Source organism: Podarcis erhardii (assembly GCF_964252035.2).
Source record: "Podarcis erhardii genome assembly, chromosome: 7".
Lineage (NCBI taxonomy): Eukaryota > Metazoa > Chordata > Lepidosauria > Squamata > Lacertidae > Podarcis > Podarcis erhardii.
The window spans coordinates 90,371,814-90,392,485 of record NC_138511.1 but is presented as its reverse complement, the minus strand read 5'-3'; the positions used below and the strand labels follow the sequence as shown (position 1 = coordinate 90,392,485).

At 47.3% G+C, this 20,672-nt stretch overlaps 1 long non-coding RNA gene across 1 annotated transcript in view; it reads left to right on the top strand.

Moving 5' to 3' along the window:
* Positions 1–20,672, top strand: part of LOC309346275 — a 303,343-nt gene that overhangs the window by 166,050 nt on the left and 116,621 nt on the right. The window lies entirely within an intron of this gene.

The window sequence follows — 20,672 nt, the reverse complement described above, 5'->3', positions numbered from 1 at the left end:
TGGAAGAGGACGACCATCCCAGATAGAAGGAGTGTACCATTCTTCGGTCAAGGGTATACGATAGCTGCACTCCCCTGCTAGAACCTCCAAACAAGGTCTCCAGCTGTTTTTGGACTACAATTCCCATCATCCCTGACCACTGGTCTTGCTAGCTAGGGATGATGGGAGTTGTAGTCCAAAAACAGCTGGAGACCAAAGGTTGATGATGGGAGTTGTAGTCCAAAAACAGCTGGAAACACTGATCTAGTCCAACCCCCTTCAATGCAGGAATCTCCACTAAAGCATCCTTGACAGACAGACAGCCAACCTCTGTTCAGAAGCCTCCAAGGAAGGAGAGGACACCATTTTCCGAAGGAGTCCACTCCACCAGAAACAGCTCTTACCGTGGGAAAGTTCTTCCTAAGGTTTAAGCTGGAATCTCATTTCTTGCAATCTGAATCCATCAGTTTGAGACACACCGTCCGGACCAGGAGAAAACAAGCATGCTCCTTTTTCCATGGGACAGCCCTTGAGATATTTGAAGATGACTATCCAACAACCTCAGAGATGCAGATGACACAACCTTGATGGCAGAAAGTGGGGAGGAATTAAAGAACCTTTTAATGAGGGTGAAAGAGGAGAGTGCAAAATATGGTCTGAAGCTCAACATAAAAAAAAAAAAAACAAAGATCATGGCCACTGGTCCCATCACCTCCTGGCAAATAGAAGGGGAAGAAATGGAGGCAGTGAGAGATTTTACTTTCTTGGGCTCACTGCAGATGGTGACAGCAGCCACGAAATTAAAACACGTCTGCTTCTTGGGAGAAAAGCGATGACAAAACTAGACAGCATCTTAAAAAGCAGAGACATCACCTTGCCAACAAAGGCCCGTATAGTAAAAGCTATGGTTTTCCCAGTAGTGATGTATGGAAGCGAGAGCTGGACCATCAAGAAGGCTGATCGCCGAAGAATGGATGCTTTTGAATTCTGGTGCTGGAGGAGACTCTTGAGAGTCCCATGGACTGCAAGATCCAACCTCTCCATTCTGAAGGAAATCAGCCCTGAGTGCTCACTGGAAGGACAGATCATGAAGCTGAGGCTCCAAGACTTTGGCCACCTCATGAGAAGAGAAGACTCCCTGGAAAAGAGCCTGATGTTGGGAAAGATGGAGGGCACAAGGAGAAGGGGACGACAGAGGACGAGATGGTGGGACAGTGTTCTTGAAGCTACCAGCATGGGTTTGACCAAACTGCGGGAGGCAGTGGAAGACAGGAGTGCCTGGCGTGCTCTGGTCCAGGGGGTCACAAAGAGTTGGACACAACTAAACGACTAAACAACAACATCCTATCTCCTCTCAGTCTCCTCTTCTCCAGGGTAAACATACCCAGCTCCTTCAACCGCTCCTCATCAGGCTTGGTCTCCAGTCCCTCGATCATCTTAGCCGCCCACCTCTGCGCACCTTCCAGCTTGCCAACATCGCTTTGTCTTTTCTCAACACCATGCAGTTTTTATACACTTCTCTCATGGCTCCCCCTTGTTTATTTGTTCCCTCTGCACCAAAAAGCCCTCAATATTGTGGTCTTTCCTCATATATCCTCCGCCGAAAGAATGATCGCCTCTTGTTTTTTAAATCAGCAGAGAAGGCGACTCTTGCAGAATACCAAGGCAGGGGAAAGCCTCCGATAATGTGTCTCTGTGGCAGGAGATGGGCTTGCAGAGCCATCTGAAGCATGAAAATAGGGAGACTCCAGACTGCTGTTTCTTGTGGGATCAATATTTCTCATGCATGCAAGATTTATTTATTTTCCCAACAACCACATGATGTCCTTGTCGTCAAAATGCCAGCCCATATTTTCCCGGCCATCTAATCCAGATTTACTCTAATAATAATAATAATAATAATAATAATAATAATTTATTTATACCCCACCCATCTGGCTGGGTTTCCCCAGCCACTCTGGGTGGCTCCCAATAGAATATTAAAAACACGATAAAGAGCCAGTCACATAGCCATCTTCTTCTTTTGGCTCTTTGACTTTTTGGTTCTCTTGCCATCTTCCAGTGTGGTGTAGTGGTTAAGAGCAGTAGACTCGTAATCTGGGGAACTGGGTTCGATTCCCCGCTCCTCCACCTGCAGCTGCTGAGTAACCTTGGGCTAGTCACACTTCTGTGAAGTCTCTCAGCCCCACTCACCTCACAGAGTGTTTGTTGTGGGGGAGGAAGGGAAAGGAGAATGTTGGCCGCTTTGAGACTCCTTCGGGTAGTGATAAAGCGGGATATCAAATCCAAACTCTTCTTCTTCCTCTCTGTTGGCTCTTAGCCAGCAGCACACGGCTCATCCTTACAGAGGCTGGAAGCCACAAGGTAGAAAGTCGGAGGCCTAACTCAGACTTCTTTTCTCTACAAATGTAACTGTAACCACAAGACAAAGCCTGCCTTCATAGCACTGCGGTGAGCTGAATGTAAGTAAACTTTCTCACTTTTAAAGAAGACTGTCGTGTTATTATTATTTTAAGAGGGAAATAAAAGGGGAAACTTACCAGGAACAATCCAGACTGGATCGCACAACTTAAATGATTCTAACGAATCGATCAACTTGCTTCCAGCAACATGCAAGAGAATGTGCTCTGATCTTTGCTCACTAGCATGAGTGAGGAGGGATAATATTTAATCAACATATCTTCTCCTACCTTCCTCGCGGGTGGCGCTGTGGTCTAAACCACAGAGCCTAGGACTTGCCGATCAGAAGGTCGGAGGTTCGAATCCCCGCAACGGGATGAGCTCCCGTTGCTCGGTCCCTGCTCCTGCCAACCTAGCAGTTCGAAAGCACACCAAGTGCAAGAAGATAAATAGGTACCACTCCGGCGGGAAGGTGAATGGCGTTTCTGTGCGCTGCTCTGGTTTCACCAGAAGCGACTTAGTCCTGCTGGCCACATGACCCGGAAGCTGTACGCCGGCTCCCTCGGCCAGTAAAGCGAGATGAGCGCCGCAACCCCAGAGTCGGCCATGACTGGACCTAATGGTCAGGGGTCCCTTTACCTTTACCTTCCTCAACACAAGAAGAGCATTTGCTTTTTTTGCTGCTGTATCTCACCATTGACTCATGTTAAGCTTGTGCACTACTAAGACCCCCCTAGATCCTTCTCACATGTACTACTGGCAAGCCATGTGTCCCCCATCTTTTACTGGTGCAGCTGGTTCTTCCTGCCCAACTGCTAAACCTCACATTTGCCTCAGTTGAAATTCATCCTGCTAGTTTGGGCCCACCCCTCCCGTATCCAAGAATCTCCTGAGGAGCCTGCTGATTCTACAGAGAGGAGGAGTAATGTTCTGCTTTCTACTTATTCAGCTCCAGCACCACATAAGTCAGTCAGTGAGTGAATCAGTCAGTGAGTGAGTCAATTAGTCAGCCAGTGTATCGGAGAGAGAGTGAGTGCTAGAGATCGTGTTTAGAGATAAGGTTGCTGCTAAGAGCAGCTGCAGGCACACAGAGTAGCATTGATTTATGCTTTAGAATATTTAGCTCTGTATATAGTTTTGTATTATAGCTGTAGTTATAGAATAAAAGGAAGATACTCCACAGAGCTGCTCTCCGAGGGGTTTATACTCTGCAAGCCTCTGCAAAACGCTGCTGCGCAACGACTGTATTATTGTGCAAGTGAATCCGGTGCTCTCAGCTCTAAGCTGTGAGTCCACAGCACTGTGACCTGTTCCTGTGAGAAAGGAGGTCTCTGGCAGTGCTACCCAGCTCGCCTAGCCCAGTCGGGGTTGAAGTGCATGAGTCCAGTTGGTGCACTGGCTCAAGGGCGATGCTGACATCGGTTATGGGCCCAGTCGTCTGACCAGTCATTGTTCCAGTCATCCCAGTCGTCCCAGTCGCCAGAGGTTTCTGTTGCTGATTGCTGGACGGCGGAACGGAGGCTGCATGCTGGAGATATGAAAGCCCGAGGGACAATTGTTTTGAGTGTTTCAGACCAGTTGCTGGTGAACTTAGAGGGTCAAGAGACTGCACAAGCTGTTTGGCATAAGTTGAGAGATATGCATCTGAGACAAAATGCTGGTTCCAGTGTGATTTTCTTCAAGAAGCTGTGCAGGTTGCAGTTGGAGAAAGGTGGTGATTTGCCTAGCCATCTATCTCAGTTAAAGTGTCTCAGACAGGACCTTGTTCAGCGAGACCTGGCTATTTCAGAGGCTGTGTTTGCAATGCCGATGATAAATAGCCTAGACGATTCTTACGATGGAGTAGCTGCCCAGATTTCTACACTGCCTGCTGACCGGCTAACAGAAGATTATGTGTCTAGCGTGCTCTTGAATGAGTGGGATCGCAGACAGGCTGTTAGAGAAAGCCGGGACTGTGCTGTTAAAAATGTGCTTGAAAATGTGCCTGAGTCTTCAGCAGGGGAAAGTGAAAGTGAAACTGCTGCTGTTAAAGCACTAAAGTTGAAGCGGTGCTTTTCATGTGGAGCACAAGGCCATTTGAGTTTTCAGTGCTGCAAGAAATCTTCAAAGAAGAAGGGAAACTTCAGAGGCAGAGGAGGAGGAGGACGAAATCCCCAAGCACCTGCTACTTCAAAGGCCTTGATCTCTCACTGCTCCAATCAACATGGGTGGAGTTTCTTTGTGATCGACTCTGGCTGTTCCAACCACGTAGCCAAAGATAAGGATCTCTTTGTTCAGCTTGAGAAGCAAGAGAAAGAAATTCATCAAGCAGATGGGACAGTTCTCATGAGTTTGGCTCAGGGAACTGTGTTTTTAAAGAGCCTGAATGCAACAATTAAGAATGTCCTGTATGCGCCTGATATTCAGGACAATTTGTTGAGTGTTTCCCAGCTTGATCGTCAAGGGTTTAAGGTGGTGTTTGCTAAATCTCGCTGTGAAATTCTTAGAGATGGCAAGCTCATTCTGTATGCCAAATGTGTTAATGGTTTGTACCAATTGCCTTTTGTTTCAGGTACAGGCACTGCAGAAGCAACTGAGAAAGAGTGTTGCAATTTGTCTGTTGATAAGAATGAGAAGATGCATGACCAATGTATTCATTATTACCACCGTGTTTATGGTCATTTGAATTTCCAGGCTGTGGCAAAAATGCCTGATATGGTTCAGGGTATGAAGCTGAAAGAATGTCCCTACCACATGAAATGTGTTTCTTGTGCTGAGAGTAAGGCAAAGCAAGCTCCCAAAGGTACAGAGTCTGGGAGAGAGGCCAAGAAACCATACGAAGTCATTCATGCAGACTTAGTGGGGCCTCTAGCGCTCTCTAGAGGCAATTCAAGGTTTTTCATGGTTTTGATAGACTCCTATTCGAAATATGTTTGGGTCTATATGCTGCAGAAAAAGTCTGAAGCCTTTACCAAGTTTCGTCAGTTTTGTAAATGGCTCAGGAATGTACATAATGAGAATGTACGTTGTATTTTCACTGACAGGGGTGGAGAGTTTTGTTCAGAGGAGTTTGAGGCTTTTCTTTCTGAACAGGGCATTGAGCATAGGACGGCCATGCCCAGATCACCCTGGCAGAATGGTTTATGTGAGAGAATAAACCAGACCCTGCAGCAAGGAATCAGAACACTGTTACATGATTCGGGGCTGCCCAATCCTTTTTGGGCCGAAGCTCTTTCGTTTTTCTGTCACGTGTATAACAGGAGGTACCAGTCCGCAGTAAATTGCACCCCATATGAGATGCTTCACGGAAGGAAGCCATGTGTGAAGCACTTTAAAATTTTTGGGTCGGAGGTTTGGGTGCACACCTCGCTGGGTGACAAACTGAGTAAGCGTGGAGAACATAGTGTTTTCCTAGGATATGAGAAAGGGTCTTATCGTGTCCTGATCACAGACACGAAAACCATAAGGCTGACCAGGAGTATTGACGACAACCCACAATGGGACAGAGTTGGCATTTTTCAGTGCCATCCCATTTGTGATGATGGTGCAAAAGGGGCAAAGAAAGTTAAGAGGGAGGCAAGTTCTGTTGCAGTTGTCTGTGTATCTGAAGAAGTGTGCATGCAAACGAAAGCTCATACCAAGAACTAACTTAGTTGGTCTTTAAGGTGCTACTGGAAGGATTTTTTTTATTTTGTTTTGACTGGAGTACTGTGTCCAGTTCTGGGCACCACAGTTCAAGAAGGACACTGACAAACGGGAACGTGTCCAGAGGAGGGCAACCAAAATGGTCAAAGGCCTGGAAACGATGCCTTATGAGGAACGGCTAAGGGAGCTGGGCATGTTTAGCCTGGAGAAGAGGAGGTTAAGGGGTGATATGATAGCCATGTTCAAATATATAAAAGGATGTCACATAGAGGAGGGAGAAAGGTTGTTTTCTGCTGCTCCAGAGAAGCGGACACGGAGCAATGGTTCCAAACTACAAGAAAAAAGATTCCACCTAAACATTAGGAAGAACCTTCTGACAGTAAGAGCTGTTCGACAGTGGAATTTGCTGCCAAGGAGTGTGGTGGAGTCTCCTTCTTTGGAGGTCTTTAAGCAGAGGCTTGACAACCATATGTCAGGAGTGCTCTGATGGTGTTTCCTGCTTGGCAGGGGGTTGGACTCGATGGCCCTTGTGGTCTCTTCCAACTCTAGGATTCTATGATTCTACGATTCTGTGGTTCCCTGTGACAAATGTCCCCTCCAGGCTGCCAACATTTTAATGTAATGCATTCAACACCTTAGCGGTTTATTGCCACATTTGCGCTATACGTTGAAAGCACTATGGTACCACTTTAAACATTCATAGCTCCCCTCCCCCAAATAATCCTGGGAACTGTAGTTTGTGGAGGATCCTGAGAGTTGTTAGGAGAACCCTGTTCCCTTCCCAGAACTACAGCTCCCAAATTCCTTGGGTGCAGGCAGTGGTGGACTTTGGGCTCTCAAATTTCAGTGGCACCCTGTGCAACGCTAAAATTTAGCGGTCCCCCATCTCTCACGCTCCATTCTACACCTTTGTTGTGGCGCCCCTTGCAGTGTGGCGCCGGCCCAGAGTGGCCGAACCAATTGTGCTACCCTAAAAGCACCTCTGGATTGATTGTTGAACCACTCTGGGAATTGTAGTGCTGGAAGGAGAATTGGAATCTCCCCTAACAAGTCTCACCACACTTAAAAACTACAGTTCCCACAGTATTTGAGGTTGAATCCTGATAAGACAGAAGTACTGTTTTGGGGGGACAGGGGGCGGGCAGGTGTGGGAGATTCCCTGGTCCTGAATGGGGTAACTGTGCCCCTGAAGGACCAGGTGCGCAGCCTTGGAGTCATTTTGGACTCACAGCTGTCCATGGAGGCGCAGGTCCATTCTGTATCCAGGGCAGCTGTCTCCCAGCTCCATCTGGTATGCAGGATGAGACCCTCCCTGCCCGCAGACTGTCTCCCCAGAGTGGTGCATGCTCTGGTTATCTCCCGCTTGGACTACTGCAATGCTCTCTATGTGGGGCTCCCTTTGAAGGTGACCCGGAAACTACAACTAATCCAGAATGCGGCAGCTAGACTGGGGTCTGGGAGTGGCTGCAAAGACCATATACCACCGGTCCTGAAAAACCTGCATTTCTGAGCACAATTCAGTGTGCTGGTGCTGACCCTTCAAGCCCTAAATGGCCTCGGTCCAGTATACCTGAAGGAGCGTCTCCACCCCCATTGTTCAGCCCGGACACTGATATCCAGTGCCGAGGGCCTTCTGGCAGTTCCTTCATTGCGAGAAGTAAGGTTACAGGGAACCAGGCAGAGGGCCTTCTCGGTGGTGGCACCCACCCTGTGGAACGCCCTCCCTTCTGACGTGAAGGAAATAAGCAGCTATCCTATCTTTAAAAGACATCTGAAGGCAGCCCTGTTTAGGGAAGTTTTTAATATTTAATGCTGTATTAGTTACAGATAGGTAGCCGTGTTGGTCTGTCATGGTCAAAACAAAATAAAAAAATTCCTTCCAGTAGCACCTTAAAGACCAACTGAGTTAGTTCTAGGTATGAGCTTTCGTGTGCATGCACACTTCTTCAGATACGATGTATTCAGGTATCTGAAGAAGTGTGCATGCACACGAAAGCTCATACCTAGAACTAACTCAGTTGGTCTTTAAGGTGCTACTGGAAGGAATTTTTTTATTTTGTTTTAATGCTGTATTGTTTTTAACACTCAATTGGGAGCCGCCCAGAGTGGCTGGGGAAACTCAGCCAGATGGGCGGGGTATAAATGATAAATAAATTTTATTATTATTATTATTATTATTATTATTATTATTATTATTATTATTTGAGGGGAAGAAGCTTTGACTGTTTAAAGCGGTATGATAGTACTTTAAACGTATGGTGTGAATGTGGCCCAAGCTTTTGCAACGGAAGTGTACAAAAGGCGCTATGTCGCAACAAATCAGCCTTTCTTGGTTTTAAGAGAAAATAGTTGTTTCTGTGGTTAGGAAAGTACAGCGAAAATGCACCTAAAATGTGTGGGATAAACAATTGATGAATGGGAAGATACTAAAAGACTGCGCCAGCAAATCAGGACAAATGCGTGTTGTCATCTAACCTCTCTGCAAGGAAATCAGAATGAATGCTCAATAAAGGCCAGACACCCTCTAACCTCCATGGAAGCTTTGCAGAATTTAATCAGGATGAATGCTCCATAAGCAAGTTGTCTGAAGGAGCTCAAATAGATAGATAGCCAAAAGCAGGGTGCCAAGGCAGGCATTTGGGACTAGAACTCCTATCAGGACATCCCATTCTGACCGCGGGCCCGTTATTGTATTTTAATATTCTCTTGGAAGCTGCCCAGAGTGGCTGGGGAAAGCCAGCCAGATGGGTGGGGTATAAATAATAAATTATGATGATGATGTTATGTGACATGGCGACATCTGAGCCGTATGAGGAATGGTCGAGGGAGCTGGGTAGGCTTAGCCTGTGGAAGGGAAGACCAAGAGATGACATGAGAGCCATCTTCAAATACTTGAAGGTCCATCATGGGGAATAAAGAGCAAGCCAGATTGAATTGTTCATTGTTTTAAGGAACTCACACGAGTTTGCAACCAGTTTTCTGCTGCGTAAGAAGGGGGATGCACTCTGCTAAGTGAAGAAACTTGCTAGCACAAGTTATGTGCTCTCAATATATCCGCTCCTGCCACCCTCGACATTCCCACACTCTCTGCCCTCCTCCCAGCAGTCATTCCTCCTCTAGTCACTGCTGTGGATGTGCAAACTGACTGTCTGTCTCCAGGCACTGCGGTCGTCTGCAGGGGATTCTCACACACAGAGCAGCCTTCAGGTTACATTTGCAGACATTTCTGTGTAGCCTTATTGGAGTTCACCGACTGGGTCTGCGTTGCTCCGGGACAGGAGGAAGGAAGTCAAATGACAAAGAGGTTGATTCAAAGAAAGAGTTTATTCTGCTCTCCGGATAGCAGAAGGCACTTGTGTGATCAAGTCCACAGCAAGTCCAAAGAAATGACAAGCTTCACGCAGAATATATATCCTCCAGGCACCTTCTCCCTCCTCCCCTAGGAACCCAACCACGTCAGCCTATGTATGCATGTTGACATCATATATGTTCCTGCTCTGTACTCTCAACCATAAAAGGATCTTCCTTCCTTCCTTCCTTCCTTCAAGAAGGACACTGACAAACTGGAACGTGTCCAGAGGAGGGCAACCCAAATGGTCAAAGGCCTGGAAACGATGTCTTATGAGGAACGGCTAAGGGAGCTGGGCATGTTTAGCCTGGAGAAGAGGAGGTTAAGGGGTGATATGATAGCCATGTTCAAATATATAAAAGGATGCCACATAGAGGAGGGAGAAAGGTTGTTTTCTGCTGCTCCAGAGAAGCGGACACGGAGCAATGGTTCCAAACTACAAGAAAAAAGATTCCACCTAAACATTAGGAAGAACTTCCTGACAGTAAGAGCTGTTTGACAGTGGAATTTGCTGCCAAGGAGTGTGGTGGAGTCTCCTTCTTTGGAGGTCTTTAAGCAGAGGCTTGACAACCATATGTCAGGAGTGCTCTGATGGTGTTTCCTGCTTGGCAGGGGGTTGGACTCGATGGCCCTTGTGGTCTCTTCCAGCTCTATGATTCTATGATTCTATGATTCTATGATTCCTTTACTTCTGACCATAAAAGGATCTTCCTCTTCCTACTCTTATCTGGGAAGAAGTCATCATCTCCGGGAACACGCTTTTGGTGTTTTCCCCAGACATTGGCCTGTGCGTCTTTTGTGGTCAGCACATAAGATAAGGTGGTGACGGATCTGTTCCCCTAGAAGAACAGCCAGGGTCATCCCTTGCTGTGACTGATAAAGGAGAGAGCTTGTTTATGCACCTGTGTCCTTGTTATGCTTTTGCTCAACAGCTCAAGTTTTACGCATTTTAGAGTGCTCTCTTGGAGAAAGAAGAAAAGGGGGGGGGGTTGAGTCAGTTTTAAACTTGCTGCACAGAAACCCATTCCTTCATTTGTAGCGCAGAGTTCTGCCAATGGTGTCTGAAGCCAGCTCCCCGCAGAGCACATCCTTGGGGATCCTGCCACCTTCCATTCTGCAGACATGACCAAGCCAGCGTAGACGTCGCTGAGTCAGGAGTGCGCACATGTTGGGAACATCGTCTGGGGAGAGCACTTCGTGGTTTGAGACTCTGTCCTGCCATGCGATGCCCAAACTCCTCCTGATGCAGCGCATGTGGAAGGCATGGAGGCGTTGCTGTCAGGAATGAGCCAGCTCCCAGCGAAGGTTTGCAGCCAACGGCAGAAAGCAGCCAGGAACAGAGAGGCTTAGATGTGAGCCAGGCAGGGGAGAGCGGGCAGCTGCAGACTTCGACTCTTCCTGACCTTGATGGGCCAGCTGATAAGGCTATAGCTGAGAGTGGGTTGGAACACAGCCAAAGCTCTCAGGGAGCTCAAACAGGAGCAAAAGGACACAGAGAGAGACTTTTGGAAAAGGAAGAGGTGGGGGTGATCCAATAAGTCCGCGGAGTCGGCGAATCGGAGAGCTGTTCGACAGGAAGCAAAATAAGAGACCTTAAGGTGCGAAAGTTCAATATATTCTGTAGACACCGGAAGAAGTCTTCAGAAGGGTCATCTCGAGTAATGATGCTGGAGGCTTTATTTCAGCTGCCCAGAGCTATCTGTTTGTTTTTGCAATAAAACCTCATGAAAGAGGAGAGCGCAAATTATGGTCTGAAGCTCAACATCAAAAAAAACGAAGATCATGGCCACTGGGCCCATCACCTCCTGGCAAATAGAAGGGGAAGAAATGGAGGCAGTGAGAGATTTTACTTTCTTGGGCTCCATGATCACTGCAGATGGTGACAGCAGCCACGAAATTAAAAGACGCCTGCTTCTTGGGAGAAAAGCAATGACAAACCTAGACAGCATCTTCAAAAGCAGACACATCACCTTGCCGACAAAGGTCCGTTTAGTTAAAGCTACGGTTTTCCCAGTAGTGATGTATGGAAGTGAGAGCTGGACCATGAAGAAGTCTGATCGCCGAAGAATGGATGCTTTGGAATTATGGTTCTGGTGGAGACTCTTGAGAGTCCCATGGACTGCAAGAAGATCAAACCTCTCCATTCTGAAGGAAATCAGCCCTGAGTGCTCACTGGAAGGACAGATCCTGAAGCTGAGGCTCCAAGACTTTGGCCACCTCAGGAGAAGAGAAGACTCCCTGGAAAAGACCCTGATGTTGGGAAAGATGGAGGGCACAAGGAGAAGGGAACGACAGAGGACGAGATGGTTGGACAGTGTTCTCGAAGCTACCAGCATGAGTTTGACCAAACTGCAGGAGGCAGTGGAAGACAGGAGTGCCTGGCGTGCTCTGGTCCAGGGGGTCACAAAGAGGCGGACACGACTCAACGACTAAACAACAACAACCGTGTTATCAAGCTGGGAACCTGGACTCCTGACAGTTGCAAGTTGCCCGTGACTGACTTTCATAAAGCAGCTGCTCAGCACACAAGCCTGGTTGACCTTCATCTTGGTATTGGTCATGGGCCTCACATTTTCCCATATTCAGATTGCAGTAGAGGAGATCTCAGCTAAACACTAGGAAGAACTTTCTGAAGGCCAGAGCTGAAGGCGGAAGACCAGATTCCCTCAGAAGGGGGTGGACTCTCCTTACTTGGGAGTTTTTCAATGGATGGCCACCTGCCAGGTATTATTTAGCTGCGATTCCTGCACTGCAGGGGTTGGGCTAGATGACCCTTGGGGTCCCTTTGTGAAGATTTGACGTTTTCATCCCCCCAAAAGTTTTTGATTTGAGTTTCTACTGAAATGAGGTTGCATTTTAATGTTGTATTTTAATCTTGTTTTTAAGTTGTATTTTAATCAATTGTTTTTATACCTGGTGTTAGCCACCCTAAGCCCGGTCTTGGCTGGGGAGGGCGGGGTATAAATAAAAATTATTATTATTATTATTATTATTATTATTATTATTATTATTATTACAGTTCTTTGATTCTATGAGCATTATTTATCCTATTTCAGTTGGACCAGAGTTGACTGCACTTGTACATATTTGAATCTACAGTAGTATCTTGGTACCCAGAACTTAATTCGTTCTGGAGGTCTGTTCTTAACCTGAAACTGTTCTTAACCTGAAGCACCACTTTAGCTAATGGGGCCTCCAGTTGCTGCCGGAGCACGATTTCTGTTCTCATCCTGAAGCAAAGTTCTTAACCCGAGGTACTATTTCTGGGTTAGCGGAGTCTGTAACCTGAAGTGTCTTTAACCTGCAGTGTGTGTAACCCGAGGTACCACTGTATATGTGAGGAGACACTTGTGTCTTTCCCGTTTGTACCATAAATTTTTCCCTTTGGGATTTGTCCTCACCTTCTAATTTTTTGTCCGATTATGCCAATTAAGTACTATTAGAGTAGGTTATTGGTTAGGGGCTGCTGCCGGGGGGTTGGGGGTCAATGTTTAATTTTGGAGGTGTCTTATTTTTGCTGCTACCTGGATGATATTCCTGTATCTTTACCGCTAGACTTCAGTTATGAATTTTCTGTGGGCTGTATAATTTTATTGCATGTTTATTAATACGATGCCTTTTCATTAGCCTGTTGTTTACGACCCTTTAAATTTTATTACTGGATTATGTAAACTTCCTCACATTGCGTGGGTTGCCTTGAGTATGGTTTGCCTACAAAGATGGGTTTACGTTTGGAGAGAGGAGTCGTAGAACCGTAAAGTCGGAAGGGACCCCTGGGGGTCATCTATTCCAACCCCCTACAAGGCAGGAATCTCAGTTGAAGCATCCATGACAGACAGCCATCGAACCTTTGCTTAGAAACCACCTTCTTTTTTAAAACCATTTTCATTGATTTTCCAATAAAAACAGCCAATTAACATATCCATCACAATCCAATTATAAACAATAAACTAATATAAAAAAACACAACCAAATTACCATCCAAATTATTAATTATATTTTTTTTCCCAGGGCTCCCCATAGTCTGGACCTTCGAAGTGTATCTCCAATATCTGAAATGATTTTAGAATGAATTGATTTTAGAATGTATTTCAATTAATTGATTATGATTTTATGTAAAATGTGTTACATTTACTGTTGTTAGCCACTCTGAGCCCGGCTTCGGCTGGGGAGGGCGGTATATAAATATATTATTATTATTATTATTATTATTATTATTATTATTATTATTATTATTATATTCGATCCTGCCTCTTCTTGTTGTTTGCATATTTTCCACATCCCGATCTTAACGCTTTAAAGTTCTCCGTCCCTGGCTCTACGATTCTCAGTCATGTCAGAAATCATATATCCTTTCGTCCATCGAGTACAGCTTTATCTGCGTATATATATATTTTTTCAACTGTCTGTTTGCCAGCTCGGCTTTCCCTGACTCCATTCCAGCCTTCCAATCTGGGCTGTTGTCCAAGTCTATCGTTGGAAGTTTAATGACGCAGCAACTCCCAAGTTGTTTATCATTCCAATCCACCTTCTGAAGGTGTCTCTGCCGCTGTTGAACTGCTCTGTTAGGCCTTTTCGCTGGCGAGGTTCAATTCTAATCCTTCGAACCTCCTTTGGGGTAGGTTTGTGGGTTTGGCGGAAGGAGATAGGATCTGCCCATGCAATGCCCACCTGGTGGAAACTTAACTGTAAAATGTATGATGATCTCCACCAACAATTTCTAGACCATCTATGTATTCCAACATGGAAACCAGAGACGGAGATTATGCGCTTCTTATTACAGGGGAGAGACCAGGACCTCAAAGTCTCTGAAAGTCTTTAAATGAAGAGAGGTACCAAACTTGTACGATGAAAGATAAGCTGTGAAGCTTTGTATATTCAGGAAATATAATGTCCAACACTGAACAGTGATTCCGGATATTGACCTAAAATTCCTAACGAAAAGGTTTCTGCGGTTTTAAGAAAAATTATCTTAAACATTTTTTTTTTTCATTTCATTATATATCATTTCCCAATAGTTTTTAACTATTTTACAATTCCACCATAGATGATAAAAAGTACCGTCCTTCTTTTATACTTCCAAGACTTATTGGAGCTGGCTCTCTACATTTTGGCCATGTTCATTGGCGTGGAATACCTAAGGTACATCATTTTGGAGGATGGATGGCGGCTAATGGATTGAGGCTGAATCCTGACAAGACAGAAGGACTGTTTTGGGGGGACAGGGGGCGGGCAGGTGTGGAGGACTCCCTGGTCCTGAATGGGGCAACTGTGCCCCTGAAGGACCAGGTGCACAGCCTGGGAGTCATTTTGGACTCGCAGCTGTCCATGGAGGCGCAGGTCATTTCTGTGTCCAGGGCTGCTGTCTACCAGCTCCATCTGGTACACAGGATGAGACCCTCCCTGCCCACAGACTGTCTCGCCAGAGTGGTGCATGCTCTAGTTATCTCCCGCTTGGACTACTGCAATGCACTCTACGTGGGGCTACCTTTGAAGGTGACCCGGAAACTACAACTAATCCAGAATGCGGCAGCTAGACTGGGGACTGGGAGCGGCCGCCGAGACCACATAACACCGGTCTTGAAAGACCTACATTGGCTTCCAGTACGTTTCCGAGCACAATTCAAAGTGTTGGTGCTGACCTTGAAAGCCCTAAACAGCCTTGGCCCAGTATATCTGAAGGAGCGTCTCCACCCCCATCGTTCTACCCAGACACTGAGGTCCAGTGCTGAGGGCCTTCTGGCGGTTCCCTCATTGTGAGAAGCAAAGCTACAGGGAACCAGGCAGAGGGCCTTCTCGGTAGTGGCACCTGCCTTGTGGAATGCCCTCCTGTTAGATGTCAAGGAAAGAAACAACTATCTGACTTTTAGAAGGCATTTGAAGGCAGCCCTGTTTAGGGAAGTTTTTAATGTGTGACATCTTAGTGTATTTTTGGTCTTTGTTGGAAGCTGCCCAGAGTGGCTGGGGAAACCCAGCCAGATGGGCGGGGTACAAATAATAAATTATTATTATTATTATTATTATTATTATTATTATTATTAGCATACAATCAGTAAATTTCAAATTTACTCTCCATAATTTCAGTCCCTCCTCTGTCGACACCCACCCACAGTGCCCAGCCTGCATTTTCACACACTGAACTCTCCCCCGAGGTCTATTCTGAACTGTTAATAACATGTTAGCAGGCTCCATTGTGTCCCTCGGGGAGATCTTTAACCGAATGAACCCTCCCCTGGCTCGGCAATTGGTGAAAGGCAGGCAGTTGCGAATAGAGTCCGCAGAAGGTGGAGCAGAGTCATGGAATCATAGAACCGCACAGTCGGAAGGGAACACCAGGGGTCATCTAGACCAACCCTCTGCAACGGAGGAGTTACGGCCAAGTCAATTCAGCAGTGTGTAACAGTGCGAGGAACAGACAGTTCTACTGCAATGCCCTCTACGTGGGGCTACCTTTGAAGGTGACCCGGAAACTACAACTAATCCAGAACGCGGCAGCTAGACTGGTGACTGGGAGTGGCCGCCGAGACCACATAACACCGGTCTTGAGAGATCTGCATTGGCTCCCAGGACGTTTCCGAGCACAATTCAAAGTGTTGGTGCTGACCTTGAAAGCCCTAAACGGCCTCGGCCCAGTATACCTGAAGGAGCGTCTCCACCCCCATTGTTCTGCCCGGACACTGAGGTCCAGCTCCGAGGGCCTTCTGGCGGTTCCCTCACTGCGAGAAGCCAAGTTACAGGGAACCAGGCAGAGGGCCTTCTCGGTGGTGGCACCTGCCCTGTGGTACGCCCTCCCAGCAGATGTCAAGGCAATAAACAATTATTTGACTTTTAGAAGATATCTGAAGGCAACCCTGTTTAGGGAAGTTTTTAACAACAACAATAACCAAAGTCTGGCTGGGTTTCCTCAGCCACTCTTGTTTGCTCCCAACAGAATATTTAAAATACAATAAAACAGGGGTCAGCAAACATTTTCAGCATGGGGCTGGTCCACTGAACCTCAGACCTTGTGGGGGGCCAGACTATATTGGGGGGGGGATGAATGAATTCCTATGCCTCACAAATAACCCAGAGATGCATTTTAAATAAAAGCACACATTCTACTCATGTAAAAACACGCTGATTCCCGGACCGTCTGTGGGCTGGTTTTAAAAGGCAAGTGGACCGGATCCGGCCCCCGGGCCTTAGTTTGCCTACCCATGCAATAAAAAATATCAAACATTAAAAACTTCCCTAAACAGGGCAGCCTTCAGATGTCTTCTAAAAGTCTAATAGTTGTTTATTTCCTTGACATCTGATGGGAGGGCGCTCCACAGGGAGGGCGCCACCACCGAGAAGGCCCTCTGCCTGGTTCCCTGTAACTTGGCTTCTTGCAGGGAGGGAACCGCCAGAAGGCCCTCGGTGCTGGACCTCAGTGTCTGGGCTGAGCGATGGAGGTGGAGATGCTCCTTCAGGTATACTGGACCCGAGGCCATTTAGGGCTTTAAAGGTCAACACCAACACTTTGAATTGTGCTCGGAAACGTACTGGACTATTGGGGTCCTTAGCTTGGCCCATCAAGGTCTTCTCATGGCCCTGTCCTGCACCCCCCCCAACTTCCATGAAACATGGGCGGCCACGACGAGGCCTCTTAACTGAAGAGCGAGAGAAGCGGCTGGGCTTTCAGGGCCCTTGACATTTCCCACAGACAAAGGCTTGCAGGTGCGTGGGAAAGAACAAAAGATGCTCAGCGCTTTGCCCCCAGCTGACCCAGGCTGGGAATCCGCTCTGGTCTTCAGAGAAAGGTTTGCATGGTGGTAATGGGATTTGTGCGACTGCTCTCTCTCTCGCTCTCTCACTCCCTAGCCGCCAGGGGAGTTGCAAAAACCAGGGTCAGCATTTTTGCGTCTCTCTCCCTCCCTCCCTCCCTCTCCTTCTTTCCTCCAAGGGCTGCGCATGACGAATGGTGGCGCAGTCTGGATTCCGGTGCAAAGCTTCCTTCCCAGGGCACTTGTCAGGGCCTGTTGACGTTCCTCCTCGCCACAGCCTGGCTATGTGACTGAAATATACTCGGAGTTGAGTGTGGATTTCATACTCTTTATTCAGCTCATAGTAGTGAGGAATGGAAGTTCCCCCAAAATGTCTGCTTTCTATACATTACAGTGGTACCTCGGGTTACAGACGCTTCAGGTTACATACGCTTCAGGTTACAGACTCAGCTAACCCAGAAATAGTACCTTGGGTTAAGAACTTTGCTTCAGGATGAGAACAGAAATCGTGCTCCGGCGGCGTGGCAGCAGGAGGAGGCCCCATTAGCTAAAGTGGTGCTTCAGGTTAACAACAGTATCAGGTTAAGAATGGATCTCCGGAACGAATTAAGTACTTAACCCAAGGTACTACTGTGTTTAAACAATGGGCCCCATGTGATTGGCTAATTCTGGGATTCTCCTGCTGCATTATTCAGGACAGAGAGAAGAAAGGACTTTCGCACTCAGTGCCAAGTTAAAACTGTTATAAGAATTCTAAGGTCTCAAATATAGAACAAATATTCATAAATGCACACATATCTAAAGATATGAACCACGTGTCTGAAATAGTAAGGGAAAGCAATCCTGGAGCCATTCTGACTCTCTCAAACTGACCTCGATATATTTCTCTGCAAGGAGGGAGGCACATTTTTGCTTGCAAATCCTGTCTTAAAGGCGTATTTGTGGATGAATAGGGTGAGCCTGTGACCTGGATTCAGGAACTAAAGGATTAACCATCACAAAAGAATGGCCAGGCTGCCTAGGTGATACAACCAGTGACCATTATCAGGTATACTGGCAGGCAGGATTTCTGCTGTAGACCGCCCCTTCTGTGATGCTTGTATGTTGTTTTGGGGGGTGGTCTTGGGACGCGGGTGGCGCTGTGGGTTAAACCACAGAGCCTCTTGGGCTTGCCGATCGGAAGGTCGGCGGTTCGAATCCGTGCGACGGGGTGAGCTCCCGTTGCTCGGTCCCTGCTCCTGCCCACCTAGCAGTTCAAAAGCACGTCAAAGTGCAGGTAGATAAATAGGTACCACTCTGGCAGGAAGGTAAACGGCGTTTCCGTGCGCTGCTCTGGTTCAGCAGAAGTGGCTTAGTCCTGCTGGCCACATGACCCGGAAGCTGCACAGTTTAGAAGATTGAGGGTTCGATTCCCTTTGTGGTCACCAAACTGTTAACGGAGAAATCTGAGGGCTCCCTTGGACAAAAAACAAGGACACCAGCCAGGAATACCAGAGCAAAACAGCAGCCAGTAGGCTTGGTCTTGATTGAAGACTGTTGTGACAGGACTCCCACCTGCCACAAAGTGGAACAAGATGGAAGCTCTGAACAAAAGAAGACCCCAACTTTTATTAGCTACTACACCGCTAAGACTACATCACAACTACATCATTGACACATCACAAAGTGGAGGGGTTCAGGGAGGAGTTGTGGTGGTAACCTGAGTGTCTTGTCACCTGTCCGGTTCCTCCTTTCCCCCTCCCCATGATTACATTCCTGAGGACAAAGAGGAGTTCACTGTTTCCTGCCCCCACGGGGAAGGGCTGGTCACTGTCCTTTGTTTCAGTTCGTACTGAATCCACTTCTGTATGCAGGTCCTTTGTGAGTGTAATGATATTCTGTCTAGGACCATCAAGGTTGGCAAGCCAACTGGGTAGGGCTCGCTGCGGGCTTGGGGGATTATGGCTGCCTTCTGTCAAGTCTCCCCCCTTTGATAGTCCTTCCTTCATGGTGTAAAATAAAAGTGGAACGGTACAGATCCGATATACAACTAATTTTCTATGAATTTATAACAGAACTGTTGTGTATGTCGTGTGTGAGTGTGTGTGTGTCATGTTTGTACAAACTGAATGATTGGGAGGGGTTTTTTCCTGCAATACAATGAGATAGGTATCTTTATCACCTTCCTGTGAAACTATTTCCAGGCCCTAAGATTAACAAAATCAAGGAAGGGTACATCTAAGAAACTGAACAGGTCATAGTGGAGAGTTTTCCACTATGGGAAAACAGGTCATAGTGGAGAGTTTTGACCAAACGTGTTCCACCTGGAGGAGGAACCGACAAGCCACTCCAGTATCCCTGCCAAGGAAACTCCATGGACAAAGACAACAGGCATATAAAAGTTATGACGCTGGAAGATGAGTCCCTCAGGTCGGAAGGCGTCCAACATGCTACTGAGGAAGAGCAGAGGAGAGTCCCATGGACTGCAAAAAGATCAAACCTTTCCATTCTGAAGGAAATCAGCCCTGAGTGCTCAATGGAAGGACAGATCCTGAAGCTGAGGCTCCAAGACTTTGGCCACCTCATGAGAAGAGAAGACTCCCTGGAAAAGAGCCTGATGTTGGGAAAGATGGAGGGCACAAGGAGAAGGGGAGGACAGAGGACGAGATGGTGGGACAGTGTTCTCGAAGCTACCAGCATGAGTTTGACCAAACTGTGGGAGGCAGTGGAAGACAGGAGGGCCTGGCGTGCTCCAGTCCAGAGGGACACAAAGAGTTGGACACGACTAAATGACTAAACACCATCTAAGAAACTGCCTACTATCTTTTATGGCCTCAGGATGCCTGATGAAGCAACTGGCCTGTGTACGTGACTTGTCAATCAAGAGAAATAGGACAGAGATGCAGAGGTGTGCAAAATGGCTTAAACCCAGTCAATGCAATGCTTTCATTGCTGACACAAATTGCTTACTCCATATTTGTTATAATTCTGCATAACAATCCCACCTGATCACTACAGGGCAACGCGTTACTTGGAGGCTGGGACTGCTGCCCCTGTAGATCCTGCCACCAGCGGTGGTCCCCTCAGCTTGCCTCAAGTGTGGGCCGGTCGTGCCCGTGCTGGAGATTGGCATCAGGGCGTTCTGGCAATGGCAGGGAGCTCCCTTCTCATGCATCTTGCAAGCCGGGCTCCCCGCTGTGCATCAGTCTGGCTCCTGACAGAAAACCCAGACGAGGCTGTGCTCAGGCTGCCTCCCGTCAGATCCAGCTCAGCGACTCTTACGAAGCCGGCTTCCCTCGTCTCAGCCCACAGGGGAGCTGCTAGGTCTGGCGGGGGGGGGGGAGCCTCAGCCGGCCCCTGCAGTCCGCTCCATTCCGTGCTCGGACCGTATAGCAAAGGCTGTCCGAGTCCCCCAACACAACACGGCTGCCCCACTGAGGAAGACAGGCAGAGTTAAAGCCTCCATGATGTCCCCACACATTGGTGCAAACCCACCCTGCTGTGATCTTTCACACTTGGTGCAGAAAGGCAGCCAAAATGCTGGCTTTGACCTAAAAAGCCATAAACGGCTCAGGACTGCAGTACCTTAAGGATCA